This window comes from Alligator sinensis, unplaced genomic scaffold (genome assembly GCF_000455745.1).
Source record: "Alligator sinensis unplaced genomic scaffold, ASM45574v1 scaffold169_2, whole genome shotgun sequence".
Classification (NCBI taxonomy): Eukaryota; Metazoa; Chordata; order Crocodylia; family Alligatoridae; genus Alligator; species Alligator sinensis.
The window spans coordinates 2,093,728-2,118,365 of NW_005842077.1; the positions used below are offsets into that span (position 1 = coordinate 2,093,728).

Sequence of the window (24,638 nt, forward strand, 5' to 3'; positions counted from 1 at the left end):
AAACTGATGCTTTCCTCGATTAAAAAATAGTTTCTTAGAAGTTCCACTGGAAATTCCTGATCTCCTGGCTACTTAAGTTTAGTTCTCCATTTCCTTTAAGTGGTGGAAAGGAACATTTTTCTGTCCAGAAACTGAGAAACCATCAGATAAAAGTTCAATAAGGACAAAGGCAAAGAGTCCTGCATTTAGGACAAAACAATTCCATGTACCAGTACAGACTGGGGACCGACTGGTTAAGCAGTATCTATGCAGAGTGTTAGTAACCGCAGCACTCACCAGGCGGTTTACCAGTTGAACCGGGGGGCGGGTGGATGACCAACCCGCCTTATGGACAGGCCGGGGATGAAAGGGACACTGACTCAGTTGGAAGATAGTAAAATTGAACTTAACGTTTACTTACAGTAAGATTCCAACAGTGGTTACACAACAAAACGACAGTGGTGAAGCAGTAGTTAAAGATGACAGGTAGGAGATAGCAATTGCTTTTTCCGATGTACGTGCGGATGGAGAGCTCACTATTCGGTGAAATAATAGCCAGGGTGTGACTATTCATATGCGTATGACTATTCGTATGGCTATTCGTCCATGGGGACACGGATTCCTGGACAGGGTGATCAGTCCTATCCGAGGGCTTGTGTGGAACCCGGGACCCTGCGCTTTAGCGCGCTGTCCCTTTTATAAACTCTTCAGCCAATCAGAGGAGGCTGCTGATTTACAGTTAAGAGAGTGTCTGCTGGCCAGGCAGGCATGCTTCTCCCGCAGCTCCTGATTTGTTAAGGCTGTCTGATCACGAGCTGGTCGGCCTCATGATCATGAGCTCTTCACACGCTGAACATGACCCGCTCTCGTGCTCTGCATTGGTCTGGCATGTGGGCTGAGCGTTTGGTCACCTTTTCTACTCAGACACAGAGAAGGACCTGGGGGTTACAGTGGACAAGCAGCTGAATGTGAGCCAACAGTGTGCCCTTGTTGTGAAGAAGGCCAACAGCATCCTGGGCTGCATTAGTAGGAACACTGCCAGCAGACTACGGAAAGTGACTATTACACTTTATTCAACACAGGTGAAGCCACATTTCGAGCAGGCTTCAACTAACTGAAGAGTGCTTACAAAGAGGATGGAGCTAAACTATTCGCAGTGGTGGCAGATGACGACAGAACAAGCAGCAGTGATCTCAAGATGTAAAATTTGAAGTTTAGGTTAGATATTAGGAAAAACTCTCATAGGGAGGGTAAGTAAAGCACTGGAAACAGATTACCCAAAGGCTAGGGACATACATACATAGGGGCATTACATCCCTTCCTGGTTTAAGTTAAACCAGACTCCCCCAGCATCCCAGATGCTTTGCAGTCCTGGGCTGTGCTATCTGCTCCAGAGAACAGGGTTGGCCCCACCCCTCTGCTCCCTAGCCAGACCTCTGGCAGAGACTGCAGGCACAGCAGGGTCTGCCTTTCCCCTGTGCTCACCTCTTGCTCCTCTCTGGTCATGCAGGGATCCCCCCTTCCCATCTCCTACAGCACAGACCTCAGCCCCACAGGCCCTAGGCATGTGGTATGATAGCTAATGCCGAGAGGTGCATGTGTGTGTGCATGCGCCCAATTTCACTGGGACAGGACAAAGGCAGATAGGACAGTATCCACCTAGTGCTTTTCAGAGCTAATCAACAAGTCAGCTGGTAATGTTCCTCTGTTCCTTCCTTGGAAAAAGCTGTTTAAGAGCTTGAACTAATGGGAGAGGCTTTTGTTTTGTTGGGCTGATAAAGCTGTGTTATCAACTCTCTGCTGCCTCACTCACCTGTCAGGCTTGCAGACAGTATGAAGAAGCAAGGAGAGGGAGATTGAAAAGCTCCATATCATCAACAGATGCATGCACTGCACACACACCCCTTTGCCTCAGAGTGCTAGCCCAGGGTTGGGGGCTGGCAACACTCTGCCCCTTGAGCAGCAAGCAGGGAAAAGCCCGAGATGATGCAGGCAGGATGGGGGTTTACACCCCTCCCTAATCAGAGCCTTCTGCTGGGGCCTGGCCATGCCCCCCCCCCTCAGCTGAGCACTGTGGAAGGGAAGGGAGGGCTGCTCTAGTGCCCCCCAGCTTCTAGCCTGAGCCACTGCAGGCATGTGCCTGCATTTCCTCAGTTCAGAAGGGATGTCTTTACACTTACAAACCGATTCAGCCTAGGCAGGTTAAACTAACCTGCAAAGATTGAATCAACTCAGGCTCAGGCTTTTTTGAAGGTCTGCCCGTAGCCAAAGATGTTGTGGAATCTCCATCCTTACAGGTTTTCAAGACCTGGCTGGGCAAAGCCTTGGCTGGGATGATACACTTGGGGATGGCCCTGCTTTGAGCAGGAGGTTGGACTAGATGACCTCCTGAGGTCCCTTCCAACTCTCATTTTCTAGGATACTGCGAAATGTGTTCTAAGACCAGGGCCATTTGTAGAGAGTGGTATGCCTATATAGCTACACCAGCTTCTTACGCGAGCAAAGAGCTCCTACCATAGCTGTAGTTATCTTGGCAGAGATACATTTTTGCCAATATAACTCACTCCAGCACTCCTTCCCATGCCACAGGTGAAATAAGGTACAATAGTTTTGCTGGTAACAATGTCTCAACACTAGGGATTTTGCCAACACCGTTACATCCATCACAAATCACACCTCACCAATACATGAACACCACAAGAAGTCCATAATATAGCCCTGATGTGGGCAAGTGTTTTAAGGCAGAGGTTCCAAAAGTTTTTATGCCGTGGCCCAGCAGTCACAGCTGATCGCAGCCGGAATTTCCAGCCAAACAACAGGGAAAGGATACCCCCGCCCCCCTGGTAGGGGGCTGGGTCAACCCCTGCGCTGCCGTGGGCCCTGCAAAAGGACCCGCAGCCTCTCTGCCCAGCTCTGGGGGGCCGCAGTTTGCTAGTCCACGGCCACTTCCAGCCCTTCAGCCGACAGTGCTGCGGCCCGGCAGCCAACCCGCAGCCCGGGGATTGAGAACCCCAGTTTTAAGGAGTTTCAGTATTCTCAGCTGAAATCTCTGTATGACCAGATACTCAGAGTGGCCTTGGTCAGAAATGTAAATGAATTCAAGACCAAGATTTAGTGATAATTCTTACTTAGAGCCTCAAGTGCACTGGGCTGTATTGCATTTCAGCCCATCTGTACATTCTTGCCTCTTGTTCCTTGTTTCTTTGCTGACTGTTGTTCTCTTCCCCTGAGCCAAGCTCTGCCTTAAGCTCTTTTTGAATAGCCAAACAATTTAGCAAACACTTGAACCCTCCTAAGCTACCATTGTTTCCTACTCTAGTTTACTAGAGGTCAAGCTGTTTTTTTTAAAGTAAATCTCACACATCTGTCCCAAGAACATTGCTACAAGGCTTTAAAAAAAACAAAAAAACAAACAGCATTTCAAAAGTCTTTCCTAAATGAAATCTAATGCTATAAGTTACACAGACTGTAATTAAGTTAACTTAAAAATTGAAGGTAACACAGACAAAGACTTTTCCTCTGGCTCCTACATGCAAGTGGAAGCACTTAATACACCAACACTAACAGGAATAATAAAGAGTCTATTATTTAGTATGCCAGACCGCAGAGCCAGGAATGGACAAAAATGCAAAACAGGAAGCTGTAATAGCTGAGATGGCAACCTATATGCAGCCAGGTTTCCTGAGGTATTCAGCAGGGTCAAAATTCACACCTTTTGAAACAGTACAGTTCTTCACCAGTTCACTATAGTCATAGGTCTCCATTCTAAATAGCTCTACTAATTACATCACCAATACAGCAATTTCCTTTTTATGAACCTGCATAGGTCTAAAGCCTGAGTAAGATAAATCTAATGAAGACTGATCTCTAGTGATCAGACCAGAGAACTGCAGGGCGTGAATCCTACATCTGTTCCTAACTTCTGCAAATTCATGGTGTGACCTTTATAGTCCCTGCTCCTCAGTCTCCCTTTCTGTAAAAAGGGTGAGAATACCATATTTACTTGAATCCAAGACAAGTTTCCCCCCTCTCCTTCCCCCAGGCAGCATAGGAAAACTCAGTTGAAGCCCCACTACCTGACCCAGGCTGGGATGGCTTGTTTGGTGGTAAAGGATGGCTCCCAGCTGATGGAATGCATGGGAGAGCTGTTTCCACCCATCTTACTTTGCTCCTCTGGTTCCTCCAGACATAACCCAGCACAGTCAAGAGCTGTTGCTGCTTCTCCCTGGCCGGCCTGTGGCTACCACTGTTGCTGACTGCCCCAGAGCCAAAGCAAAGATACAACAGCAGAAAGTAAATGGCCACAAGTGGAGGGCATACACAAGGGACAGGGGGAAAGATGCTGGCCCCTCACCTCATTCATCCTCCCCATGCTACTGTGGTAGGTAAAGCAAAGATGACCTTCCACTAATTAACTGTAGACATGGAAAATTATAACCATTATAATTTTCAATGTACAGAATCTAATTATTGGGGTGCCATCTTAAATTCAAAGTCATCTTGAATATGGGTAAATAAAGTACTTTAGAAAAACTGATAAGGTTATATGAGGTCCTGTAAATGCAAAATATTAAGTCACTTTACCACATTAACAACTTTGGGTGCCTGTACATGAGCTTGGAGGCTACTCCGATATGCTGTAGTTACAATGCATTACAGCAGACTCCACTGAGTCTGCTGGAGCACGACAATTACCGTGCTCCAGCTAGTCTCCACATCTCTTGTATCAGCATCCCCACGCTTGTAAAAAAACATGAAACCTGTAAGGGATGATTTATAGCATATGTGAAATTATCCCAGCAGGCAAAAGTACAATCCAGTTATATTCCGAGCAGACAAAACCACAGTGGTGCAAGCATCCACATCGGCAGTGCCCCATCTTCTTCGCCTGTAAATCCATCCTGCAGCTCTTGACCCAGCTTCTATTCACCTCCTCACCAGGCATGACCCTCCTTCTACTACAAGCTAGCCCAGGGTATGAGAGCAATTTTTGGGTCCCCTAGTTTGGGAGCCACTGATCTACATATGAAAGTTTCTCTATACAGCACAAAGAACTGTGTTTTGCATGTAGCATGGGAACAACTAACTGTGTCCACTAAGGTGGAATTAGAGCAGAAAATAAGCTTACTGAACAATTCTTTGGGGTGTAATTGCTAGTGTGTATATAGGATATTAGAAATCAAGATGACAAAAAGCAAGCTAGATCACGGCAACCTGAGCCTTGTATAAACCACTTAGTTCTATAGCAAAACCACGCTGAGAGAATGGGTTCAGAGCAAAATCTAGTCTAATAGGTCTACAACAGGGATAGGCAAAATGCAGCCTGCCAGGCCATTCTATCCAGCTCGCGGGGCCCCTAAAAAATTTAGAAAATTAACATTTATCTGCCCCTGGCTGCCTGTCATGCAGCTCTTGATGCCTTGCCAAAACTCAGTAAGCAGCCCTCCACCCAAAATAACTGCCCACCCCTGGTCTACAATATGTTTCTGCAAGGTTGCTTTGACAAAGGAGTTACTTTTCAGCTGTTGGGTTGGCTTTAGAAAACCAGAAGCACTGCTGCAAGTGAGCTGGAGATCTCAGGTACTTTCACTGAAGAGTTAAGTCCTCTAGACTCTGTTGCAATGGTATAAGTGTATACACTGACAGTATTTTTTTTTAATCTTTGTAAGAGGTGTTCATAAGAAAGCCAGAAGTGGTCAAGCACAGGCGTTTTTATTATTTTTTTTTTTTTTTAAGTAAAAGTTAGTAAAAGCCCTGTCTAAATGGAGGAAATTTTCTAAGCAAAACCGATTAGCCAAAACTGATTCTAAGCCTGTTTATAGGTATAACATTTTCAGTTTGAGTTTATTTAAACTTAATTAAGTAAAAACACATCAGCCCAGCAATTTCAAAATCTACATCTACCTTTCTGGCCAAATCTTCAGCTCATATAAATCTGAATGACTTAAGTTACTTTCAATAGATTTAGCTTGCTATAACTTCCCTACCCAAAAAATTTATTTCCACCCAAAATCTTATTAAGTCGGTACTGAATCCAATGAGAAAACTCCCCTGCAAACAGAAATCCTGGACATTTCTTCCACTTAGTACAAGGGCTTGTTTACAACGAGAATGCAACTTAGTCAAAAAGTGTGAAGTTCTAAAAGCTGAAATGCTGTTCTTGATTGATTTCTATATGGACCTGTATTCCAAAATAGGATCACCTATCTAAGGAATGAATCAGGAATAAACACACTGGAATAACTCCCAGTATGGACAAGCCCAAGAAAACAAGAGACTGTGTGTTATCAAATACAAAAACTTCAGGTGCATTTCACAACAGATTCTGAAGACCTTAAAGCAACGGTTCCCAATCTGTGGTATGCGTACCACCAGTGGCACGCAAACAACCTGTCAGTGGTACGCATTAACAGATTTATTACAATTACTTTACCTGGCAAAAATTTGCTGGTGGTACTTAAGGTTGTATCATTTTAAATTGGTGGTGCGCAATCTGTCAGAGTTTGGGAACTGCTGCCTTAAAAGAATACAGCATCTTCACACACATCAGGGATTTAGACCTGCTAATCATTTAAGAGTTCTGGAATATTTGGCTGAAATTCTCACATGAACAGGATTTTGAGTAACCATGAAAATCATCACGTGTTTCCTGGTTTGATTGGTCATAAAATACCATTTAAATAGGATCAGCATGTGTCCAGGTTTTCCCAGACATGTTCTCTTTTTACATCTTCCCATCTTCGGGCGTTTTTTAAAAAATATCAACAAATGTCTGGGATTACACTCTGCTCAGCATTGAAGTTTTTTCCAGCACTTCCTGGCTTGCCCCAGCAAGGAGCTGCTTGGGGTGGGGGAATGAGGGAGGGTGATTGGGGGCAGGGGCACCATGTGCATCTGCATGAATGCTGTCAGCGTGTTGGCAGCTAGTCTATGGGAGGTGGGGGTTGGAGAGCCAGGGCATGGGGGCTGTTGGGGAGTGGCGCATGTGTGAGTGTGCGAGGGGGCACTGGTGGAAGTGCCTGTCCTCCAGCAGGGAAAGGGAGTGGGGAAGGGGTAGGGGGCTGCAGGTCAGGAGTGAGGGGCACCAGAAGGGCTGGGGGGAGCTGCAGGTTGGGAGTGAGAAGTATCAGCAGGGACAGGAGTGGAGGGTACCCACCTGGTCTGGAGGCAGGCCACAGGCATATCATTGCCCCCTCACCCAACAGGTGTCCTGTTTTTTGAAACTGGAAATATGGTAACCTTAATTTAAAATAATTTAGCCCTTTATGTTACTCCTCTTTCCAAAAAGGGGAAAGAGAAAACACAGCAAAAGGAAACAAACAAACAAACAATCCCCACACCCAATCCATCCACAACTTCTTTAAAAGCTTCAGAATATTTAGGACTAATTTTAACAGAGAGAGTCTGAACTGGCTTCCAACCTCATCCCATCTCTTTACTGTTTGAGCAACTTTCTACAGTTTCGTCCCATTAAATCATTCACCATGTGTTATGCGCCTCCTTGCTTTACGTGTCCCTGGGAGGAAACACTTGTTCCTAAGCTTTTCCCACCGATTTGTGAACCAATGAAGGACGATGTAATTCTATTTTACTCCAAGTTCTATACAGCTTCTTATTTTAAAGGCACTTTCCATAATCTTATCTGAGCACCTTAAGCAATGCACACCCATCACATGTTGTTTGTTCCCTCATCCTGCCCCAGGGAGAAAGTCGTGCAGACAGGAAAGAACAATAGAGAGGGCATCATAGTAACCAGTACCTAAAGAAAAAAAGTTCTTTACCTAAGAATCTAACCTTCCTTCCACACAAAGCTTCTGGACACAGTAAGTAAAATTTCTCCATTCAAACTGAAAGAGAATGGAGAAACCAGAATTCATGTTCCTTAGGTGTTAATGGTCTAGCAAACAACCAGCCTTTATCTCCCATGAAGGCAGCTCAGCAAAGTTAAACGAACAAATGACCAAGAATGGTCATGAAAACCTTTTGCCAATCATCTTTGTTTCTAAAGACACACCAAGGCACTTTATTCTGAGATTCTTTGGTAGATGGGGATGGTCAATAGCAAAGAGGAGAGGAGACTCACTGCTCAAAAAAATAAAATTAAATTTAAAAAAAAAAAAAAAATCAGCTAACTGTTTTTCAAACTTTATTCACCTACATTGGGAAACCAATGACAAACCAGACATGCAAACAAGCTTACCGAAAGCTACCACCTAAGTGAACTAGAAGAATAAGAGATTTGATATTTTTTGGTTAGATGATCTTTAAAGATTAATATGAGGTCCTTTCCCCCTTTATTTAGGGAATAAAGTAAGTTGCAAATCATACAGTTTATTTATTAATCAAATCCCCAGGATGAGTGCCTTTAGTAATAACGTGAATGAAAGGCAGGAAGCTCATTTTAATTATTCTTTCTGCCTCAAACTGCAATGAAACCCATCATTCCAAGCGTCAGTGAAATTTATAAGTAGAATAAAAATAAATATGCAGCCCATTAACACATGACTATGACCCAACAGTATATGTTCCCTCCTCCAAACCCTTTTACATAGAAGCTGGCTAATTACGTTAGAGAGATATCATCTCTACTACGAGTCCCGATTAGCTTGTTACAATGGACTTCTTCAGCACTTCACCTTTAAACACAATTACATAACCTTTCTGTTATAAAAATAGCAAACTATATCCTTTATTATTTTAGTTTGATTAACTGATATCAAAACTACTCCACTTCAGTAATTTCATTCTGTGTTACCTGTGATCCAATTTAATCCATACAATTCCCTCTATTTAAATTTTAAACAATAAATGTTGCAGACTATTTTCAGCGTTTGGGTGTGTATACACAAGTGTGAGAAACTCAGCCTGTAACCAGAGGTGGCTAAGTTTAAACAGTTATCTTTACATTTTTTCCCCATATGCTACCTATGTAGAATGCTACAGTCACTGCAATCATTAATGTCTCAAATACTTTTTATACAAATCATTTCTTTTAACAGCCTGAAATATCACGTTCATCTTATTTCTACACACACAACAGGACGTCTTGAATTATACACCATATTTACCCACTAGAGCTATGGATCTGGTCAAGCTCTCCCTCCCCAGTCCATCTAGAATATTTCTCCTATAATAGCTGCAATAGGTCCAACAATTTTCTTCATGGAATCATCAGGCATAGATGTGGCACTGATTTAATTCAAGTTATTTTAAAAAACACAATTTAATTAAATCAGTGCACATCCTGCAAACTGTATAGGTGCAAGTTAGACTAATATAAACCTGGTTTAAGAAGTGCCATGCATTTACACAGGACCTTTTGCATTACTTTAAGTAGTTTCTACACAGATACTAGTGACATCAAGTCATTTTCTGGGTTTCGATTAAGCCTAAATATCTGGCTAAATGCTGAAACTCAAATTTTGTTTTGTTTTTTTTGAACAGATAAAAAAAAAAAAAAAAAAGGAGAAATTTTGAATGCTACGTTTGCACTTTCCCTATGACAATGGTTTGTACCCTTAGGTAGTGTCTTTCAGTTTGAAGCTATTAAGTACAAGTGATTTTTACACCACTGAGTTATGAAAAACACCAAAACAACCCAGACACAAACCCCAAAAGCCCCCAAAAACAAACAACAAACGAACAACCCACCCACAATTCAGGCTCTTCGTATAATCATATTCACACAAGTAAGTATTTTAAAATGGATACCCAACTCCCAAGTTATACAATATTGTGTTGATATTCCATAGATCACTTTGATGTGGTTGATTTAAATGACAAAAGTTTGCGAGTTAAATATTTCTGAAGAGCATTAAGTGCTATAATTCTGACTGTCTATACTTACATATTTAGACAGTCTCATCTGTTGCCATGTTGGAAAAAAATCTGTTTTACTAAGCAGAGAAATATGAAATAATGTTTTTAGAAATCACTAGTGAAACCACATTAATGATCTGCTTATGGGCCAAGTCAACAGTAATACTTGCTTTTGGATAACACTACTTTGAACAGTGCCTGAACATAAAAGACATGCTTAAAAATAATTTGTTTCCCTCCTTGATTAGGCCTCTCATACATGGGAGAAACTGAAGGAGACAGGTATTGCAGTAGAGCTCCCTCATGATGAAGGGCATGACAACAGATTCAAAGTCTCTTTAATTTCAGTATAGTGTACCCATATGAAAAAGTTATTCAGGTACAGCTATGACAAATGAAATATCCAGGATAGTTACATGGATCAAATTACCCATGTAGATGAGAGGAAGAAAGTGCTTCTTAAAGAAACTCTAATAGTTGAAAAGGAAATCAATCCCATTTTTATACTCAACTCCCCAAAATCTACAAAAGAAATGCAAGCAATATACTATACACACACTTACCACCAAGTAGCATCTTGACCACCAAGCAACAATTTAACACACCCACTGTCACACACAAAATGTTACAAACAGGGAAGCACTGGGATAGTACATCTGACCTTGATACTACAGTGCAATTTCAACAGAAAACCAAATACAGATGTGGTTCTTCAATTTTGAAGAAGCTAATACTAAAAAAATCCTAAGAACAAAAGAAATATTTAATTGTGCAGATGCTTAATTCAACGTTCCAAATACGGAGCATTATTCTCAAATAAACTAAAAGAACTATACTACATCATATTCCTTTGATCCACTTCAGCTCTAGAGCACATGGACAGCCAAAAGATATGTGCAAGATATTGTAGTCATTCAGATTTTGTAGATCTGGACTCTTTCCTAGAACGCTGTTGTGTTCCTTGGAATCAGCCTGTTTATTTTATGAAGTTTTGAGCTTTTCCTTCATGAAAGTCAGCTTTCCTTTTGTAAAAGAACACTTGTTCTCAGCTAAGATTGCAGATCTTTGTGACCAGCAACTAGCAGTTAAAAGAAAAAACAAAACAAACAAAAAAACTCCACCTTTGTCCCTCCTTGACTCCACTATTTCCTACCCAAGAGTACTTAGTTAGAGATAAACTTCATCGGATAGGATTCTTATTCATTTATGGACATGGTTATCCTGATACAAACCCTCATACGGAGACAGCTCTATCAATATAAATATCAAAGCTAACCTTCCAATGAGGAGAAAACTATTCCTGAATAAATCACCTTTATATTTCTCGATCTGCACCCACCTTGTTGAAGAAAGGAGAGGGGAAGCTGTATTTCTATAACTACAGCAATACAATTAGAGCAGTCATGTTTATATTAGACAATCCTTAAAATATTAAATTTCTCAATAAAAGACACTTGATAAACTCATGAAGTTTTGGTCTCCAAAGACAAAATAAGTGACCAAGAGTAGGAATCTAGAAAATCTTGATTAAACCTTTAAATCAAGTGTCCTTACACATGGAGCAAGAGATGGAGGAAAGGCTACTTGTATTCACATTCAGAACAATGCTTCAGATGGAAGAATTTAGATAGGTTTGTGTCATCTAAATAAACTGACGTCTGCTATGGAACTTAACGAGTTGTCACAAAAAAACCAACCAAAAATGAAGCATCAGAAGAATCACATTTTAACCACAAGACAACATGTGACTTAAAGTCAATCTTCACAGGTTTTAAAGCTCTCCTTTCCATAAAGTTATTTTGCTAATCTGTTTTTTGGGGGGTTTTTTGGTTTTTTTTTAACCACAGCACAAGACTTCCTTGTGGATTTTGCTGTAAAAACTGGACAAGGAGCTTCACCTAAAAACGAGTTTTAAATCCTTTACATCATCTAGCTAAGAAAACAACTCACCTAAAAGGGCATCTTGCTCTGATCTGACTGAACTTGTATAATCAGTGATTCTAACAGGAGTATTTCTTAGTGCTCTACCTAGCCACTCAAACTCCTGAAAATTCATACCTCCTTATCACAGCGAGAGCTCTAGCTAGGTAAGACATTTTTATTCATAGATTCATAGATGTTAGGGTCGGAAGGGACCTCAATAGATCATCGAGTCTGACCCCCCAATTAGAGACCATTAATGATACAGTGGGAAATTTCACACCAGTCAAACCAGACAGCAACACTTTTAAAGTTTGCTGCCTTTTAAAAAAAATGTGTGTATGTGTGCGTATATATAAAAATACCATAACACACTGGCAATTTGGGAAGGGAACAAGACAAGTGGCAGCTGGATTTACCATGCCTCGAGATGATTTTACTATCTGAACAAATAGCAAGAAGATTTGAGATGTTTAGCGTACAGTTAAACTTATCCCATTATCTGTGGCACACTAGTTTCTAAACTATTTAGAGCAGAAATATGCATCTTAAACCACAGTTGCCTTGACTAAGAAAAGTACAGTGACCTATGCCAAGTAGTATTCAAAATTAGTGTCTGTTCTAAAATAGATCTGGTCATATAGTTCAAAATTAGAGGTGCACTGATACATTGGTCCCATACCAGATCAACACCAATAAGGAAAATTGACTGCATCGGCAATCAGCTTTTTTTGGCTAATGTGGCCGATAAAATGCCCCGTGCATGCGCAGCAGCAGCAACATAGCACGCAGGAGGCCAGGAACACAGCCCAGCAGTGTGGAGAGCAGCCAGGTCCAGCTGGTAAATATGTTGCAAGGGAAGGGGCATGCAGAGGGAAAGAAAGATTGAGGTCCCCAAGATGAGGGAGGGAGTGGGGCTGGGGCAGGCGCTGCACAGCGGAGGACAGAGCCGCAAGAAGCTTGTCCAGAACACAGGACGAAGGCAAGCTGCCACTGAGAGCTGGGACTGGGGTGGTGCAGGGCTTTTCCTGGCAGGGGCGCTGGGCCAGGCTGTGCTAAGGTAGGCGATGGCAGCGCTGGAAGAGGGGCTAAAGCAAATTTTGGAGTGGCTGTAGCCACCCCCCCCAGCAGAGATTTAAAAAAAAAAAAAAAAAAAAAAAAATTGGCCATCGGTATCCGCTCAAAATTTTTTTTAATCAGTGTACCCCTTTTCAAAATATGACCAAGATACCATAGATTGTCCAGCTCAGTTCTACAAAGCATTTGAACACCTCTGGTTAGTCCTTTTATTAGAAGAAAGATCACTAGTATGCAGGAGAAAAAGATTAATGATGTTTGTCTGCTTTCTTCACTTTGTTGTTAGATTATGTAGCCACTCTGAAGAGACTGATCATTTTTTCAGGTCAGAAAATGATTAAATACAATTTAGTTAAATTCCCCCACAAAATACATGCTGTTTATACAATTCTATTATTTCAGCTAATAACCATTGCAGAAAGAGGTTAACAATCAAGCTGCGCATAGTCTCACATTTCTCTTCTTCAGGCTGTAAGTGCCAGTTTCAAATCCTCTTTGTATCTTGCAAACTGTACATATGTTGCTTTCTTTATTTAACTACTGCACCACCCATATTTGAAGCATAATGGACTATGCCACAGACGCTTGCTTTGCTGCCCTCATAATATGGTTTAATTATGATGACTGAACTAATAGGCTCACATCATAGACTTTTACAGGTTGACCCCATGTCATCCTGATGTATCATTTTGCACCAGTACAGTGCTGTAAATCAATTTAAGATCTCCAGCAGGTTGAAAAGACTGGTAATGATGCTTTCTCTGCAGTCTCAGGGGACTCCACATTATACACAACTTACATTATTTATAAAGCTGAGATGATGCCTCCATTAGCCTTGTAAGGCTACAAAAGTGAGAGCTTTTATATATGCACACAACTTGGACTTCACAGACCCGCCTACTCTATGTTAAATATAACTGTTTCCAGATTTTTTTTTAATTTTGAGTTCTACATTTGTTTTTAACATGCACCTATTAACTCAGATTTTAGTACAAAAATAATAAAAAACTAGTTAGTAAAAGAAGCAGCATCAGTTTTAGCAACCTTGATATCACCTCATTGTTATTCACTATGCCTTGATTACATAATTTGAATTCAAATGCTAGTAATTTATCAGCTCTGTGTTAATATGACAGTTAATATTAACACAGAAACTAGAGAACCTCAACCTTCAGTTTATCCAGTCAGTTTTTTTAAATACGTGAGATCATCAGATCTTCAAGGGTACAATAAAAATGGCAAGTAGAGAGGAAGAAGAGAGAGGGGGAAAATGTATTTGATTACATACCTAGTGGAGGAAACAGTGAAAACTAAAGCAAGGACAAATCCGTTTAGGGTAACCTGAGCTTCCTTGAACTGATCCTCTCTGGAGGCGGTAGAAGGCTCCTGGATCACCCAAGTCCTGAGAAGACCCTCTCAAACCCCTAGTTACAGTGCAAGATGAATTGCAGGATTAGAGCCTGAGCACCATCACAAGAATTCCAATAAATAGGTTAAGTTTCATTTAGCATAAAGAAAGCCTGAAATCAATTACTGTAGAGGAGTCAAGAAAAAACAAAACAAAACACCAAGTACATAATATTTGTTATGCCAGCTGTGAATGGAGAATCTTATACCAACTGCCCTACACAGATCTCCAGCTCAGATGGATTTATTTTTATGCTGTCAGTTTTAACTGGAAGCAAACCTCCCATAAATTTAATGCACTATAGATGAGACTAAAATCAATTGTAACACAGCAAGTTCCTTCACACGATTCTCATTCATTGGTACAGTGAGGTGTAGGCACTTGGTCACATGAAAAACTACCACAATCAGAGGCACAGGTACAGAAGAGTCGTCTCCGCAGCTTGGTGAGCCTCTTTTGAGCCCTACACTATATGATATTCAGAAGTCCCACAATACAGCTAGGCTTTACACTCAGGGAAGGAGCAAATCAAGAAAGACAGAGCTGCCAGATTTTAAGCCACAACCTGCTTGAAGCACAGCCTCTCTTTAAAATGCAATTTTCTAAAGATGTCAGATCCCCTGAATTATCCTCCAATAAACTAAGCACATGCCTAGGAGTAAAGCTGAGCAGCAATCTTTTCTATTTGTTATTCCTCTAGTTGATAAAGGGGGGGGAGCAAGGGGAAGAAAAAAGGGGGGGGGAAATAAAAATTAAAGAGTTGGGGGAGCACTTGATGGTCACAAGTCGCACCCATTCTCAGGCACAGCATCTGTTCTCCCCCGCCCCCCAAATAAACTTAAATAAAGTCTCTGCCTACATCTAAGCAAAAAAACACTCATGTATGGTGTTAAGCGAGCTACAAAAGCCAATCCACACATTGCCTGCAGATGATAAACCAGTATCAAAGGGCAGAATACAGCAGTCTTGACTGAACCCCAGCCTCCCAATGCCTCCCCTCATCTCGCACACACGTGCATGGCTAAATCCAGCAGGATTTGCCCTGGCAAGAGTGCATGACTGACCACTTGCATGCCCAGAAACTTGAATAAAAGACTGAGGGTGAGGCAGGGAGAGAAGATGAAGGGCTGGCAAGTCTCATCATCTTGTGAAGCACCAGCAAATCAAAGGCAGAGAAGAAAAAGAGAAAAAAAAAAGATCCCAAGGAGAGAAAATCCCTGTGCATCCAGCCCTGCTGAAGGAGAAGCATTTTGTGAGTGAACTCGCCTTGACCTCGGAGCACAGATTCCTTGTGGAGGGGGGAAGGAAAGAGAAGAAGGAGAAAAGAGAAAAAGCAAGAGACAACCCCCCCCCTCCTCCCGGCCAGACGGGCTAAGCTGAGGGAAAAGAAGAGGAGAGAAAGGTTTTTCTCCCCAAATCAAAACAAAAGGAGGGCAGTGGCGCTGCCGACAACTCCCACAACTTCCCCACAATGGGGCCAGGGCAAGAGAAGAGGCGTCCAAAGGAGGAGGAGAGGCAGCTGCCGGCCTCCTCCCAACAAAGGCAGTTCGGCGGAAACCCGGAGCGGCGGCGGGCCCTTGCATAGGCATCCCGGCATGGCCGGGGCGGAGCAGGAGGCGAAGCGGTCAGGCGAAGTGTAGCCGCGCTCCCCCCCCAACCCGCCCAGCAGCAGCGCACGCACCGCGGTTACCGAGACGGGGCGCTCCGCGCTGCTGCCTCCTCCGCGCCCGGGTCGAGCTGCGCGGCCGGGCCAGCTTCCCCCGCCGAGGAAAGGCGCGAGGGAGCCTCCCTGCCTGGGGCGGGGCCGGGGGCGGGGGCTGCTCCCGGCCGCGGGACGCTGCCCCGGACGGACACACGTTACGGATGTTGCGCGGGGGATCGCGCCATAAACGCGGGTGGGCTGCACACGTCTTGCGAGGGGCGCTGGTGAACTATGTGGGAGTCGCTCTGCATGGGTGGCTAGTCCGTATTGTGTGTGTGATTCAGTGCATTGCATTACTGGTTATCGAATAATGGTATGGGAATTACTTTGCATGTGTGGGCAGTCTACGTTTCTTGCAAGATTCACTGGTTAACTACGTGGAAACTGCTTTGCACGGTTGGCTAGTCCACATTGATTGTGATTCAGTATATAACCAGTTGATGTAGAGTGCAAAGTAATGACCACACCATTAACTGGCTACTGGTAGCCAGCAATACACCGAATCACGTAATAAACAGACTAGCCACCCATGCAAAACAATTCCCACAGTTGCAAGATTCACTGGTTGACTTATGTAGAGTGCCCACACATGCAAAGTAATGACCACACCATTTGTTGTGAGATTCGCTGGTTAACTGTGGGAATTGCTTTGCACGCGTGGCTAGTCTTATGTTTACTGCATGATGGAGTGAATTACTGGTAACCGGTTACCAGCAATTCATGGAATCACTCAGTAAATGGAGACAAGCAAGAGAGCCACAAGTGTAAAGTCATTCCCACGCAATTAACAGGTGAATTGTGCAATAAGTGCTGACCAATTGTACCACCAAAGTAATTGCCATGCCATTCCCTGGGGAAGCCCACAATAAATGTAGCTGCAAGGTTGCAGCCACTAGCAAAGGCACCACAGCGCACTTAACCAGCAAATCACAGGAAGTGCAGACTGGCTACAGCTGCAAAGCAAATTACTACTAATTAACTGGTTACTAGCAATTCACTGGCATAATATAAATGTAGACTACCCACACATGCACAGTAATGACTACACAGTGAGTCCCACAATAGGTGTAGACTGGGACACCTGCACAGTAATGAACACAGTTAACCAATGAATCGTGCAATAAATGCAAGCCAGCCACACATGCGAAGTAACTATCACACCTTAAATGGTAACTGGTTACCAGTAATTCACTGAATCATGCAATAAATGTAGACCAGCCACACACACAAAGCAAGCGAGCCACAACTTGAAGGGCACTGCCACACAATTAACTCATGAATTGTGCAATAAATGTAGACCAATTGTACTAGTAATTACTGTTCAACTAACCAGCAAGTCCCACAAGAAATGCAGACTGGCACACATGCAAAGCAAGATGGGCCACAAGTGCAAACTAATTACCCACAATTAACTGGTGAATCCTGCAATAAAATTAAACCTGCCACATATGCAAAAGAATTGCCCCACACACTGCTGGTTGCTGTTAACTGGTTACCACACAATTAACTAAATCCTGCAATAAATGTAGACCAGCCACACATACAAAGTAAGAAGGCCCTAGGTACAAAATAATTACCATTCAATTAACTGGTGAATTGCACAATAAATTGAATTCCCCCTGCAAAAAATAACACACACACACACAATCACAATTAACCAGTGAATCCTGCAGTAAATGAGCAGTGTGCCCTTGTGAAAAAAGCTAACAGCATACCAGCTTGCATTAGGAGTGTTGCCAGTAGATCAAGGGAACTGATTCTTCCCCTCTATTCATGCCTAAAGAAAGGTGTTTGTGCCTAAACGCTTGTAAAGAATAATTTTTCCAACTATGTAGTTGGTCTAATAAAAGATATCAGATTTACCCAAAGAACCTTGTTCCCCTTTTTTCAGCACTACTGAGGCCACATCTTGAGTACTGTGTCCACTTTTGTGCCTCCCACTACAGAAAGGATGTAAGCCAATTACGGAGTTTAGCAGAGAGGACTGACACAATGGTGAGGGGGCTGGGGCACATGACTTATAAGGAGAGGGTGAGGGAACCAGGCTTATTTAGTCTGGAGAAGAGCAGATTTGAGGGAAGGGGGGAATTTGGTAGCAGCTTTTAATTACCTGTAGGAGTACTTACAAAGGAGATGGAGCTAAGCTAAGCTAAGCTAAGCTAAGCTGAACTGAACTGAACTGAACTGAACTGTTCTCTTCTCAATGGTGGCAGATGACAGAACAAGGAGCAATGGTCTCAAGTTGCAGCAAGGGAAGTTTAGGTTAGATAGTAGGAAGAATTTTCTCACTAGGAGGGTAGTAAAACACTGGAACAAGTTACCCAGAGAGACAGTGGAAGCTCCATCCTTGAAGGTTTTTAAGACCTGGCTAGATAAAGCTTTGGCTGGGATAATCTAGTTGAAGATAGTCCTGCTTTGAGCAGGGGGTTGGACTAACCCTACTTTTCTATGATTCTATGAAATGTGAACTACTCCCACATGCAAAATGAGTTGGGCCACAGGTGCAAAGTAATTACCACACAATTAACTGGTGAATCCTGCAATAAATGTAGACTAGTCACATATGCAAAGTAAGACACTGACAAGTGCAAAGTATTAACTGGTGAATTACACAATAAATTTAAACTGGCCACACCTGCAAAGTAACTATCTCACATAAAATTGACTATGCAGCTGTAAAATTAGTCAACCAGCTATAAAGTTAGTTCTTGAAAGTGTGTAAACAACTCTATTGCTGGTTTCTATTCGGCTTTAATTTGAATGTGTGGCAGGGCCCTAGATGACCTCTACTCTTGGATTCCAGGAACAGAAAGCAGCTTGGCTCATTGCTTATTGTTGCCTTGCTACCCTTAGCCTGTAGCCAGTGTCTGCTTGAAACATACACTATGTGATCCAAATTGCATCAACATATACCAACTATGTACCACATAGCTACCATGTGCAGGGTATTCAGTCTTTATGAAACCATGAAAATAACTATGATTTTCAATGACTCATAACAGTTTGAATTAGTATTAATCAATGAATAGGTGAGAGCCAGAAAATGCACATAAACCAGTATAAGTGATTGAAAACCGGTTCAAATCTGTAACACAACAGAAGTTCAGTGTACATAAATCACTTTCAGAATGGCTGAAATTGGTTTAAGATAAACCTGGATGGATGTAATATCAGACTTAACAGGTTTAGGTTCAATCAGTTTATTGAACTTATGTACTTCTGTCTCAGATCCCCCTCCAGATTCAAGTTTAGTTTCCCAGAATCCCAGGATGCTTTGCACCTCTCCCACAACCCCCATTCCCTCCCTGCCCCCCTGGTGGGCAGGCTAGCTTTGGCCCAAGCTGTCTGCTTCAGCCAAGGAAGGAGGTCTGTTATAGCACCCCCTCCACTTCTGGCCTTGGGCACTGCAAGGACGTGTGGCTGCATTTCCAGAATCAAAAGTGAATGTCTGTTCACTTGCTTATTGGTTTAATCTACACATCTTAGATTAAGCTATGAAGATTGAATTGATTCTGTCTCTGGCTTCTTGACCATCTGTACTTAGCCATTCTAGTCTGGCTGTATATAGTACTTTTCAGCCCCCACCCCTCCCCCCATGTATGTAAGATGTTTTGGACTTCAACCCAACTAAGCATTCCTTAGGGAAATATTGCTGATTCAGGCAAATTAATCCTATTACATCAGTGGTTCTCAACCTTTTAGGGCTCAAGGCACCCCTTCAAAAGTGCCAGATGTTAGTTTTCACTTGATTTTTTGACTACAGAAAACACTACAGCAATTCTTGTGTTGCAAAGAACTCACAAAGATCACAACAGGATAGAATGCTTTTAGGAAGGGAGTATTATTTGAAATCTGTGGGTTTATTTTGTGAAACATGTTTGTACACCGGAGAGTGCTAACATTGTGTGGCACCATGTGGTACACTTGAAAGGATCTCAAGGCATCCCAGGTTGCTGTGGCTCCTTGGCTGAGAATCACTGAACTAAACCTATCAATGCAATCAGACTTGTGTGAATGGAATCTTGCCATACTATGGTTATGAATCAAAGGAGCTCCATCTAGGTTGCAAGGTTATGCTCACATCAGCCCAGAAGCTGGAGTTGCAGCTGATTTGAGGGTCTACATGCATAAGTAATTATAGGGATTTTTCTATTGACCATGTAAGTGCATCACAAATATTATTAAACTCATGCTCCAATTCTGAAATGAATGAATGGGGACCTAAATGTGGGGTAGAAACAAAGGGCTTGTTTATATGAAGATATATTCTGGCATAGCTATATGGGGATACTTATACCTCTAGAGTTATTCTATAAATTTCCCTGTGTATATAAGCATTAGGTGTGATATTAACTTAGCTTTAAAACACAAGGGAGATAGAGGCACAGAATAGCCAAGGCTTTATAAATTACAGGAATAAATTTTACTTACTCACATATATAAAAATATTCATAAGTGCCTGTAAAATAATCTCCCTAAGTCACAAAAGGAGTCTGTGGCAGAGATAGGAGTAACAGTCAAGTTTTCTAGCCCTGGACCTCTGCCTCAAGAGCATGCAACTTCCTAACTAAACTTCAGTCATCTCTTTGGTAAGCAGGCATGCTATTAGTACACCAAATATACCACCACAGTGGCAGAAGAGGGAATTTTAAGTTACTTGGTCAGCTCCCATACTAAAAAAAAAAAAAGCACCACAGTCCCTTTAATGACATTGCAAAGCAGCCAAGGGCTTTCTATTTAAAAAACAAACAAACAACAGGATCAGCTTGATTTAAAGTTTGTATTTTAAATAAGCCAGTTCCTTTATCCATTACTTCTAGCACCTTAAATTATTAAAGATGAATTAATTTTAATAATATATTTTACTCTAACCCATTTAGGCTTAATTTACTTTTTGTCCTTTATTCAATTTGGATAAGCCACATAAATGAGGACCTTTCTGGTCCTCGTGCATCAGTAATAATGCTGCGGGGCCCGAGTTGAAAACACTACTGGAAAATATTTGCACCCAAACAAAATCAAGTCTTTTAATTCATTTTAATGTAATCAAAACATCTGTCAACAGACAGATGCAGAGGAAGTATGAGCGGATAACTGTTTCTATTACTGCATATAGAACTTTTACATCACAGTCAAGGATCTGGGCCATACACAAAGACAAGATATTAAAACCTCTGCAATGGGGACTATCTAAAGGCCCAGCCAGATCCCCTACCTATGTAAAGCTTTACTGGCTCCCATAGACAGAAGAGTCTGCCCATGGTTCTCATTTAGGGCGTAAATCTATTTTGGCAAGAAGCTGATTTTGTGACTAAGCAGTGCAGTTTATCAGCTGTCCTGTTAGGTTCACAATTTTTCTTGTTTTTTCAGGACAAGTTGGGCAACAGAGGGTTATCTACTAAATGCTCATTTGCAGCAACACTTTGTTAAAATAACAGCCACTTACCAGCCACATTTCTCCTGGGAATGTTTTCCCTACTATATATTATCCACCCAGTGACAGCATCATAGCCACCATGTTAGACCAACATTTGTGAAGCACAAACACAATATAAGTAGGAGTGCACCAATACATTGGTTGGCTACAGGATCGGCACTGATAAAAGGAGAAATGATGGTATCGGCTATCAGCTCTTTTTTGGTTGTTGTAGTGGATAATTATGGCCATGTGCCTGGAGCACCCTGGCAAGCATATTCGGGTCCTTGCACCCCACTGCTGGCCCGAGCCCACAGGAGACTACAGGTCTCAGCAAGCAGTGGAAGGGGAGAGAGCACTGTGCTCAGCAACAAAGGGACCATTCCCAGCTCCTGCTGCTGCTGCTGCCACTGCCATGGCAATGCCATGAGCACAGCAGGGGCCTGAGTACCAGGGCTGCTGTGGAGATTTTGAGACGTGTATGGGTGGGGTAGGATGTTGCACAAGGGAGATTCTGCTCTGTTGGGCACCAGGTGCCTTTGCAAAAACGGCTTCTCTCTGGCAGCTGTGGGAGCTCAGCTGTGCGGGGCCTGCCAACACTAAGGCAGCAATGTGCTTTGGGGCTCCAAATGCATCCTGCACTGCTGTCCATATGAGGGTCTGCCTCACCCACCTGGAACAGCAGGGAGTGCGGCTGTGGGCAGGAGCTGTGGGTGAGGGGGCAACGCGTGTGGGAATAAGGCAGAAAGGGCCGGAGCAGGCAGGAGGCATGCGCGTGTGCTATAAATGCAAAACAAACAAACAAAACAGGTTTATTTATGTTGGTAGTTTAAAATGCCTTACACTATTACTAAATATTGGTTATCGGATTTTCATTGGCTGGTATGGTTGGTTAATCATTGGCTATTGTTCTCAACCAAGAAAATATGTATTGGTGCACCCATAAATATGCATCAACATGCCCTCCTGCTTCTTTGTGTTGTCACACAGTAATAGTTGTTGTCAGTAGCATATGTCAGTATTTGTTAAAAACAGACATTTCAAGAAATCTCTCTCAAAGAAGAGTTGCAATTATTAGAGACTGTTCAGTGATTTCCTGGGGATAAAACCAAATTCAGTCAAGGGGAAGTTGCACAAATCAGTTGTATGCAAAATCCGGCAGCAGAAGGATAAACTTTTGGCTGACTGCAAAAATGGACTGGAGAAGATCTTTCATCAACATTAGCATGAAAGAAAACCCCCTCATGTAGATAAGGCTCTTTTTATATGGTTCAAGGAAGAAAAGGCATAATGAAGTAGTGCTTTTTGTACCCACAATCAAGGAAAAGGCTCTTCAGCTTGCTGCTTGGGTTGGATTGCACAGTTATATGGCAAATGCTGGTTGGTTTACAAGGTGGAAGGAAATAACACCTCACTTATGAGAAAGGACGTGGAGAGAAACAGTCAGTAGATAAAAAGTAGTCAATTAATGGCAGAGTGAAAGATTTCCTCATGGTCTTGGAAACTTTTCCCCACCTAACATCTACATATTGACAAAATAGGGCTTTACTGAAAGGGCTCTGTGACAAAGGGCATGTAAGATTAAAATAAAAAACAGAAGATGGGAAAGTTTCAAAGGACAGAGTAAGTGTGCTTTGTTCAGATCCTTGTTTTCTCTGATTTAAAAAAAAAATCCCCAATTTTCAGTTAAAAAAAGTAACCCCATATCCACATTTTTCCGTGATTTAAATGAAACACCATTCAGATAGATAGATAGATAATCTATCTGAGTGGTGTTTCATTTTAATCATGGAAAAGTGTGGATTTGGAGTTACTTTTTTAACTGCAAAATGGGGATTTTTTTAAATCAGAGAAAAACAGAATCCTTGGTAATACCATGGATGGGACTGACACAGGCCTGCTGTTCCTGATCAGGAAGTCAAAATACCTTAGATGCTTTCTGAAGGACGTTTCTAAGTTTCCCTTTAGCTCTGACAGTTCAGCAAATGCCAGAATGACAGGTGACCTGCTCATCAACTGGCTGAAACAGAGGGATTGTCAGTTTAGCATTCAGAGCTGGAAGATATACCTCTTATTGGATAACAGCTCAGCAGGTGCCCCAAGTAGTAGTCATCACTAACATTCAGCTCAAATTCCTTAACACTGGATCTGATGCAACCCATGGGTCAGAGTATGATTAAGAACCTGAAGGGACATCATTAGTCAAAGATCACAAACCAGATTAACTGGAGCCATTTTCTAGCCAGCTTCAACAGTGTTTTGCACTGACTTGAAAAATGTTCACCATTTCTTCTTTCTTCAGCTCAGTAGTGCAGGTCCCAGTACTGACTCTGTGCGACTGTTCAGTCCAATGTTCATACAATTGTTTTCTCTTTTAAAATAGCTTGTATGTGGTTCACTAATACTTAGCTATATTCTATCTGCCAAACCATTCTCTTTAGAGGGTATGAAGGAAAACTGGTAAGCAACTATACAAATCTATTTGGAGAAGATATTCCAAGCCTGGGGAACTCCATAGAAGGAACAAAGATGATTGTGAGAGGCTAACATAACCATGGTTATGTCTGCTCTGCACATACTGTAGAGATGCCTGAACTGGGTCAAGTACTGGAAGCAATTTAGCTGCAGCAGCATGGAGGTCTGCATGGACAAATTTACCCTGCTGAGCAGGCTATCTCATTTATATCTACCTCACTGCAGACCTATCCAGAGAGAGAAGTTGTAGGTTATTACACAACTGACTAGATCAGTGGTGAGGTGTTGAATTGTAAAGACAAAACCTATAATACAAGGACATATGTTCCTAATACTAAGTAACTTGCATCTTAACCAGACAGCTTTTGATCACTGTCAGTCCACGAATCTGATGATCACATAGTCAAGGCCTATGTTCACAAAAGGGCTTCTTTCTCCACATAGAATTTCCTCTTAAACTGGCCCATCATGTTTAAGTAGGATTTATACAGAATAAACAGGGAACTGATAACTTTAAAGACTATGAAATGCATTTCCCTGTGCTACATTAAATAATACTACTGCAGTAAATCTATCTGGAGATGCCAAAAAGGTCTTTGATCAGGTTGAGTAGTCATTCATTTTTTTGTACTCTTGAGCTGATGGGATTTGAACCAAAATTCATTACTTTGATAAGATTAATGTACCCAACCACAGCAGCCAAGATCCTTATTAGTGCTAATAAATCCAAAAGCTTTGGGCTGAAACATAACAGTGTCTCTTATCTGCCTTATTGTTTGTTCTTACTATGAAATCTCCGATGCAAAGAATTTGCTCTAATTATGGTAACATCTATATAGAAG

At 42.1% G+C, this 24,638-nt stretch overlaps 1 protein-coding gene across 3 annotated transcripts in view; it reads right to left on the bottom strand.

Moving 5' to 3' along the window:
* SMAD1 (SMAD family member 1) overlaps positions 1-15,954 on the bottom strand; it is a 68,894-nt gene extending 52,940 nt beyond the window's left edge. Inside the window, exon 1 of one of the 3 annotated variants that reach the window (XM_025204309.1) lies at positions 15,894-15,954. The gene's annotated coding sequence lies outside the window, so the exon portion shown is untranslated. Of the gene's footprint in view, positions 1-14,083; positions 14,202-15,884 lie in introns of those variants that run through there. The other 2 variants (XM_006023720.2, XM_025204310.1) reach the window with 2 other exon arrangements.
* Between the last annotated feature and the right edge of the window lie 8,684 nt (positions 15,955-24,638).